This window comes from Sinocyclocheilus anshuiensis, unplaced genomic scaffold, assembly GCF_001515605.1.
Source record: "Sinocyclocheilus anshuiensis isolate Anshui unplaced genomic scaffold, SAMN03320099.WGS_v1.1 scaffold263, whole genome shotgun sequence".
Lineage (NCBI taxonomy): Eukaryota > Metazoa > Chordata > Actinopteri > Cypriniformes > Cyprinidae > Sinocyclocheilus > Sinocyclocheilus anshuiensis.
Genome location: NW_015549593.1, coordinates 34759 through 41368, shown reverse-complemented (window position 1 = coordinate 41368; position 6610 = coordinate 34759). Strand labels below are relative to the sequence as shown.

The 6610-nt window shown below is 40.0% G+C and overlaps 1 protein-coding gene across 1 annotated transcript in view; it reads right to left on the bottom strand.

Moving 5' to 3' along the window:
- The window catches only part of LOC107658187 (thrombospondin type-1 domain-containing protein 7B-like), a 46965-nt gene that overhangs the window by 40036 nt on the left and 319 nt on the right, over window positions 1-6610 (bottom strand). The window lies entirely within an intron of this gene.

Genomic DNA, 6610 nt, shown 5'->3' with positions numbered 1-6610 from the left:
TTTTTTTTACAGTTTCTAGCCATGCAGCCTTTCTCTCTGGTTTTATTACAGCTGTACCTTTTATAGTTTGCACAACAGATAGCAGAACATCAGAACATAATCTAAAATCGGTCTTTAAAGCATTAAAATAAATAAAATAAAAGTTAAAATCACTGAATTAAAAATGAAAATAAATAATAAAGAAAATGCTTTAACTGTCAGACTCTGTTCCATGTTTTGTGTGTGTCCTGCTCCCCATGTGCCTTCCCATGCTCTTATTTGGTTAGTTTCCTGTTCCTCCCCGATTAGTGTTTCATTGCTCCCAGGTGTGTCTCGTCATCCTCTCCTCCTGTGTGTATAAATAGTGTTCCCAGTCCCATGTTCTCTGCCCGCTGTTAAACGTCTTCCTGAGTTCGTCTCCCTTGGTTCCTGAAAATAAAGTCTTGGTAGAGTATTCTCCAGCGTCTCCTCGTGTGTGTGCCTCGTGACAAAATCTTTTTTTTTTTTTTAAATATCAACACCGTTGAAAACAGTATTAATTAATATTTTGTGGAAATTGTGATTTTCTTTTTTTTTTTTTTTATTATTATTTGAATAGAAGGTTCAAAAGAACATTTGTTTGAAATATAACTTTTTTGTAAAACATAAAAGCTTTCCAGTGTAAAAGTCTTTACTGTCACATTTATATACTGTCAGTGAACAAAAGTATTTTATCACTTACCCCAAACTTTTGAATGATATTGTATGGAAAACAACACTGCAAAATTTTATATAATTTGGAAAATCTACATGGCAAATTACATAATTTACATTTTTAGGTGAACCATCAATTTAAATATCATAATCATCTGAAAAAATGAGTGCATTAACAAAACATTGCTAAAACATCTACTGAGTGTTATTTTAACACCAAACAGGAACTATTTTATTAACATATTGCACAGTAGATGTTTAATGTATTGTCCAATAATGAACAATCTCACTGAACAGACATGTTGACAATGTACTGTACTGCATGTGTGTTATTAGGGACTATGTATAATAAAAATTATATTATTTTTTGCTTTTTCTATCTTTCTAAATTGATGGCCACATTAAAAGCTCATCTATGCAAACTGAAAATAAAAGGTAAACAGTAAGGTTTTAAAAATCCATGCTAGTCTGAAAGCAGCATACTCAGCTACAACATCCTAAACTGCTGAATAGTATTGTAGTTCACTGAAGCACATTAAGTTTTTTTTCATGAGACTGCAACACTGCCACAGGTTTAACACATCACTATGTTTATGTATTTAACTGAAGGAATTACACGTCTCACACACTTTCCTATGCCAAAATGTTCAAAATAGCTAATAACATGTAAACACCAACATTTCACGTTCATTCCCCTAAAGAACCCAAGCTAATATTAACATGTAAAGGCATTTCAATGCCTCCCACAGACTCCTTCCCCTGAGTCTACAGTCTGACTACACATGCACAAATGGATCAAGATAGATTTTTCCTCTGTTATTGTACCTGCATATACAACTTCAGGCTAAAACCCACACGATTCAGTTAGTGAATGCAGCTGTTGTGTTCTTTTAAATTCACACTTGAAGCTGAAGTGTGTAATTTCTGCGTCAGTAGCCTCAAAGTATGTAACTGCAAAAATAATGATTATTTACAAGTGAGAGTTTCGCCCCAAACACATGCTACTGGTTAAGTCAATGTTGCTCTATTAAACTAGTCAGGATGTTTAAAAAAATGCTTAGTTTTCACACTGCAAGGGAATCACCTTACAAATGGCTTACTTAAAGCATATTAAGTTAAATTTTTAACATCAAAAAATTAGAGGCCAAACATCACCTTGAAATTTAGAAGGCAAATATTATATTGCACAGACCACAGATGAACAACCCTCTCAGTGTAGACACTCTCAACCTCAAAATCATATTCATAAACATTAGAATGTGAACTACAGCTTGTGTGGCTGCACAGAACCGAGCAGGCACAGACTCAGTACAGTTGTTTGAAAAGCTGAGCACCCATTTTAGAGTAAAGGATCAAAAGTGGAGCAAATATCTACAATACAGACACTACAAACCCATGCGGTGAGAAGTGAATATATCCTATATAGACAGCCAAACACAGCCCTAGCATGAAAGATATACCTGCATAGGGATGCTAGAGAGCTGCACACTGTTAAACAGATGCACAAAAATAATTAGTACTTAATCATTTCGGCAGACTTTCAAGTGTTGTTTTCCATGCTAGACTGGTTAGCCATATCACAAAAATGTGTGTTGTTGTTCCACATGTCATTGTCAACACAGCTATAATTCAGCTGCAGGTAATCAGAGCTGTGTTAATATTCAGACCATTGTTTTAACAACACAGATCAATAGTCAGGAAGTTAACAATGTTACATTTTAGACACACAGAATGATGTTCCTGAATGAATCAGCATTTTTGAATGAATCACTTGAGCAAATGATATACTGACTTGCTCAAAGACTAAACAATTCAGCGTTTTTAAATGAACTAGTTGTGTGAATGATTCAATGACTCACTCAAAGACTGAATGGATTTTTGAACTAATCAGTTGAGTAAATTATTCACTGACTCGCTAAAACACTGAATGAAAATTTTTGAACAAAACTGTTGACTGAATGTTCAATAACTTAAACACAGTTGTCTAATTCCTGAATAAATCAACATTTTGAACACTATGGCTGATCGCTTGATGAAAAGGTTCATTTTTTAGGTCTCCACCTAATGGCGTAAAGCCGCAATCATTCTAGACTTTGCTCATGTGAAATGTTAAAGGGGTCATATGATGCTTTTTTAAAGATCATTATTTTGTGTATTTGGTGTAACAGAATATGTTGACATGCTTTAGTCTTTGCAACTTCAGGGATCTTATCTATTCACGAACAGCTTGTAACACTCCAAAAAGAAAGGAAGACTTGAAATCGCATCATATGACCCCTTTAATAGACACTGAAATTGTCACAATATGATGTCACTCTCTCCAGCAGCTTTAAAAAAAAAAAAAAAAAATAATAATTCTACATTATAATACATCTAAAATGTAGAAACATGTAATCTACTTCACTTTACTGTGATCCTCCAGTCCTACACATTTAGGCCCAATCCCAATTCTATTTTATACCCATTTCCCTTCCCCTCCCCCTCCGCCTACCCTGGTGTGCAATAGAGCCTTTAATTACTGTTCTATATTAATGCGCTGCTTACTGACACACACACACATATATCGGAGATCGCGCAGCTCACACATCCAGGAGCAAAGAAACTTGTCAACGCTGCCCCTCGACTTTTATTAATAACAGTTTAAATACTGAATCGCTACATTATATTTTCCAGCAACGAGAGGATAAAATCGCTGTTTTTTTAAAAGTAAACTCACTCTAAAAAGAGAAACGCACAGATGCGCATAAACGCAACTTTCATCTCTCTCTCTCTCGAATTGGCAATATTTGAGAAAAGGGTTTAGTGATTTCTAATTATTGGGGGGACTAGCCCCCCTCAATGTCTACGGTGGTTATCGCCCTGATCAGACATGAAAATATGTTGTGGCACTATTGTGCAGTCTGTAATGATATGACGTTAGCAAATATTAGCGATTTTTTGCAAACATTTCTTTGAGTAACATGACCGTAAATATGAACTCACGATTGAATGTAACATAAAACAAATGATTACTTTTCGTTAAAATCTTTATTAATGCCAAAAATGCTTACATTTATGTCTTTTTGTTCGCTCGGGCAGCCATGTTGCCCCTGAAGCCGGTTTACACTGAGATAATTCATACCCCTTCATTTGAAGTGTGGTCCTGAAAAATCTTCATTTGAAGGGCTGTCTGGCCCTTCCCCTACCCCTACCCCTCCAACCAAAAGAGAATTGGAACACCCCTACCCCTTCACGTGAACGCGCGAAACGGAGGGGTAGGGGAAAGGGCAAGGGCTAAGGGGTAGAATTGGGATTGAGCCTTAAAGTTTACATTCTTTTAATTCAGCTTAGAGGCCAAGCAGATCTTCTATTGGTAACATCTTGAATTTTGTATGTATATACAGTACATAAGCATTTGTCAGTTCATAGCCAGAATAAGGAGCAAAATGGATCAGGCATTGTGTGGATCAAATATCTGGCTATGAGAAGCTAATGCATCTTCATCCCACTGGTGCTTTGGGTTAAAGCATTCAGTTTGCAGAACTGACATGAAATATCCTCAACATGTGTACACACCTGCACACACACACAGCTGCTGATTGTTGATGATTAGAGGCCAAGCAGATCTTCTATTGGTAACATCTTGAATTTTGTATGTATATACAGTACATAAGCATTTGTCAGTTCATAGCCAGAATAAGGAGCAAAATGGATCAGGCATTGTGTGGATCAAATATCTGGCTATGAGAAGCTAATGCATCTTCATCCCACTGGTGCTTTGGGTTAAAGCATTCAGTTTGCAGAACTGACATGAAATATCCTCAACATGTGTACACACCTGCATACATGCACAGCTGCTGACTGTTGATGATCCAGCCAGCTCATAAAATCAGTGAATCACTGATCTCTAACAAGCCACTCGCTCCTCTCAATCCACTGCACCTGGTCAGCACAAGGTGTTTCTGCACAGACTCATCCCATCCACTGCGGCTGTTCCAGCACCAGCTGTGCGGTGCGGGTGATTTATAGCAGCATGATTCAGAGAGATTACACTGACAGAGCAGCAGCAAACACAACAAACCGTTCCTTTACAGAGATCTACACCTCCAGGGCTCAATAATCACACAGTCCATCACTGGCCAGACCCTTCTCATCTCACTGCCCCTCTTTTGGTCTCACGTACAACTTGTGGCATAGCCCCATTCATTACAACTTCTGTCACAACATCAAAAGACTGGCAGAGCGCTTGACACACTGTGAGGCCTATCTGACCTATTCCTTTCACTCACAGCCTGATTGAAGACAAGTGTGATGATCGTTTTTTAATGTATGTAAAATAATATTCCACTTAGATCAGTGATGGGCAAACTTGGCCCTTCCAGGCCACTTTCTCTGTATTGTTAAAAGCGCTATATAAATAAAGGTGACTTGACTTGACTTGACTTGATATGAATCACCTGCCTGTAGCCTTCTAGTAGTCTTGAAGACAATGATTAGCTGGTTCAGGTGTGTTTGATTAGGGTTGGAGCTAACCTCTGAAGGAAAGTGGCCTGGAAGGGCCAAGTTTGCCCACCCCTGACTTAGATACTAAAAGAATAATTGACCCAAAATGATTAATTCAAATGAGTCATTTATTATTTTTTTTTATCTTTCAAACATGTATATTTTTTGTTAGGGACATTTTATAAAGAATTGTAATCATTGAATATATAAAATATATTAGAAAATTGTGTTCCCAAAACAAAATAAAGAGTTGAAAAATGACAAGTGTGAGTGAATAAATTACAGAAATTTGACAGATACTATTGCATAAAATATTCAATGTTTTTTTAGCACTGTTCCAAATGTTTTGGTTGTTGTATTGTCAGTTTATGATCTTTCATGTTTGTTGTATTACATTTACGCATTTGAAAGACACTTTTATCCAAAGTGTTTCTTCGAGATATACGTCATCTGTCACAACTGCTACAGTGGAGGAACGAAGGAGCACGGAGACGAAGGAGTTGAAGGAAAACAGTCTTTAATAGTCCAAACTGGGGGAAAACACAGGGTAGCCAGGAGACACACACACGTAGCATCGGGATAAGACGTTTAACACAGCACGCTAGACACAGGAAACACTGGGCTTCAGTACACGACTAAACGAGGGGATGACAAGACACACCTGGACTCAATGAAACAATAGGAACAGGAAGGAAACCAAATATGGGCATGTCACATATGAGGGAAAACTAGGTCATGGAAGGCACATGGGGAGAAAAACACAACACAGACAGTCCATATTTCTGACATATTGCCCCCCTCCCGGAAGGCGCGTCCTTGTGCTGAAGAAACAACAGAAGGAGGGACAGTTGGGAACTTGGGAGGAGGCTCAGGACAAGGACGGACATCCGGGAGGGGGCCGGCAGACAGAGTCCAGGGAGGTGAAAACGGAGGGAGGAGCCAAGGAGGAAATAGGAGGCGCCAGGTGGGACCCCGGCCACAGCCATAATGGCATCCCACGGTGGAGCCAATGGAGGGAGGAGCCATGGAGGAGGAAGGGCTGACAACACCAGAGGGCCGACCAATGGCGGCAGAGCAGGTGGTGGAGGAGCCCGAGGCGGAGACGGAGAGCCGATGAGCCAGGGTGACGAGGAGGATCCGGAGGGCCGAGGTGGAACTGATGGCTCCAGTGACCGATGCGAAGGAGAGGATCCGGAAGGCCGTGGTGGAGCCGGAGCAACAGAGGACCAAGGTGGAGCCGAAGGGAAGGAGGAGCCTGACGGAGCTGGAGGGATGGAGGGACGAGGCGTAGCCGGAGGAGTGGAGTTCCAAGGTGAAGGATGGTCAACGACAGACCAAGGCGGAGCCGAAGAGGACGAGGGAGCCCAGTGGAGCCAATGGACTGATGGGCCATGGCGGAGAGGAGGGAGCTAGGAGCCATGGTGGAGCCGCTGGGTCGACGGGCCGAGGCGGAGTA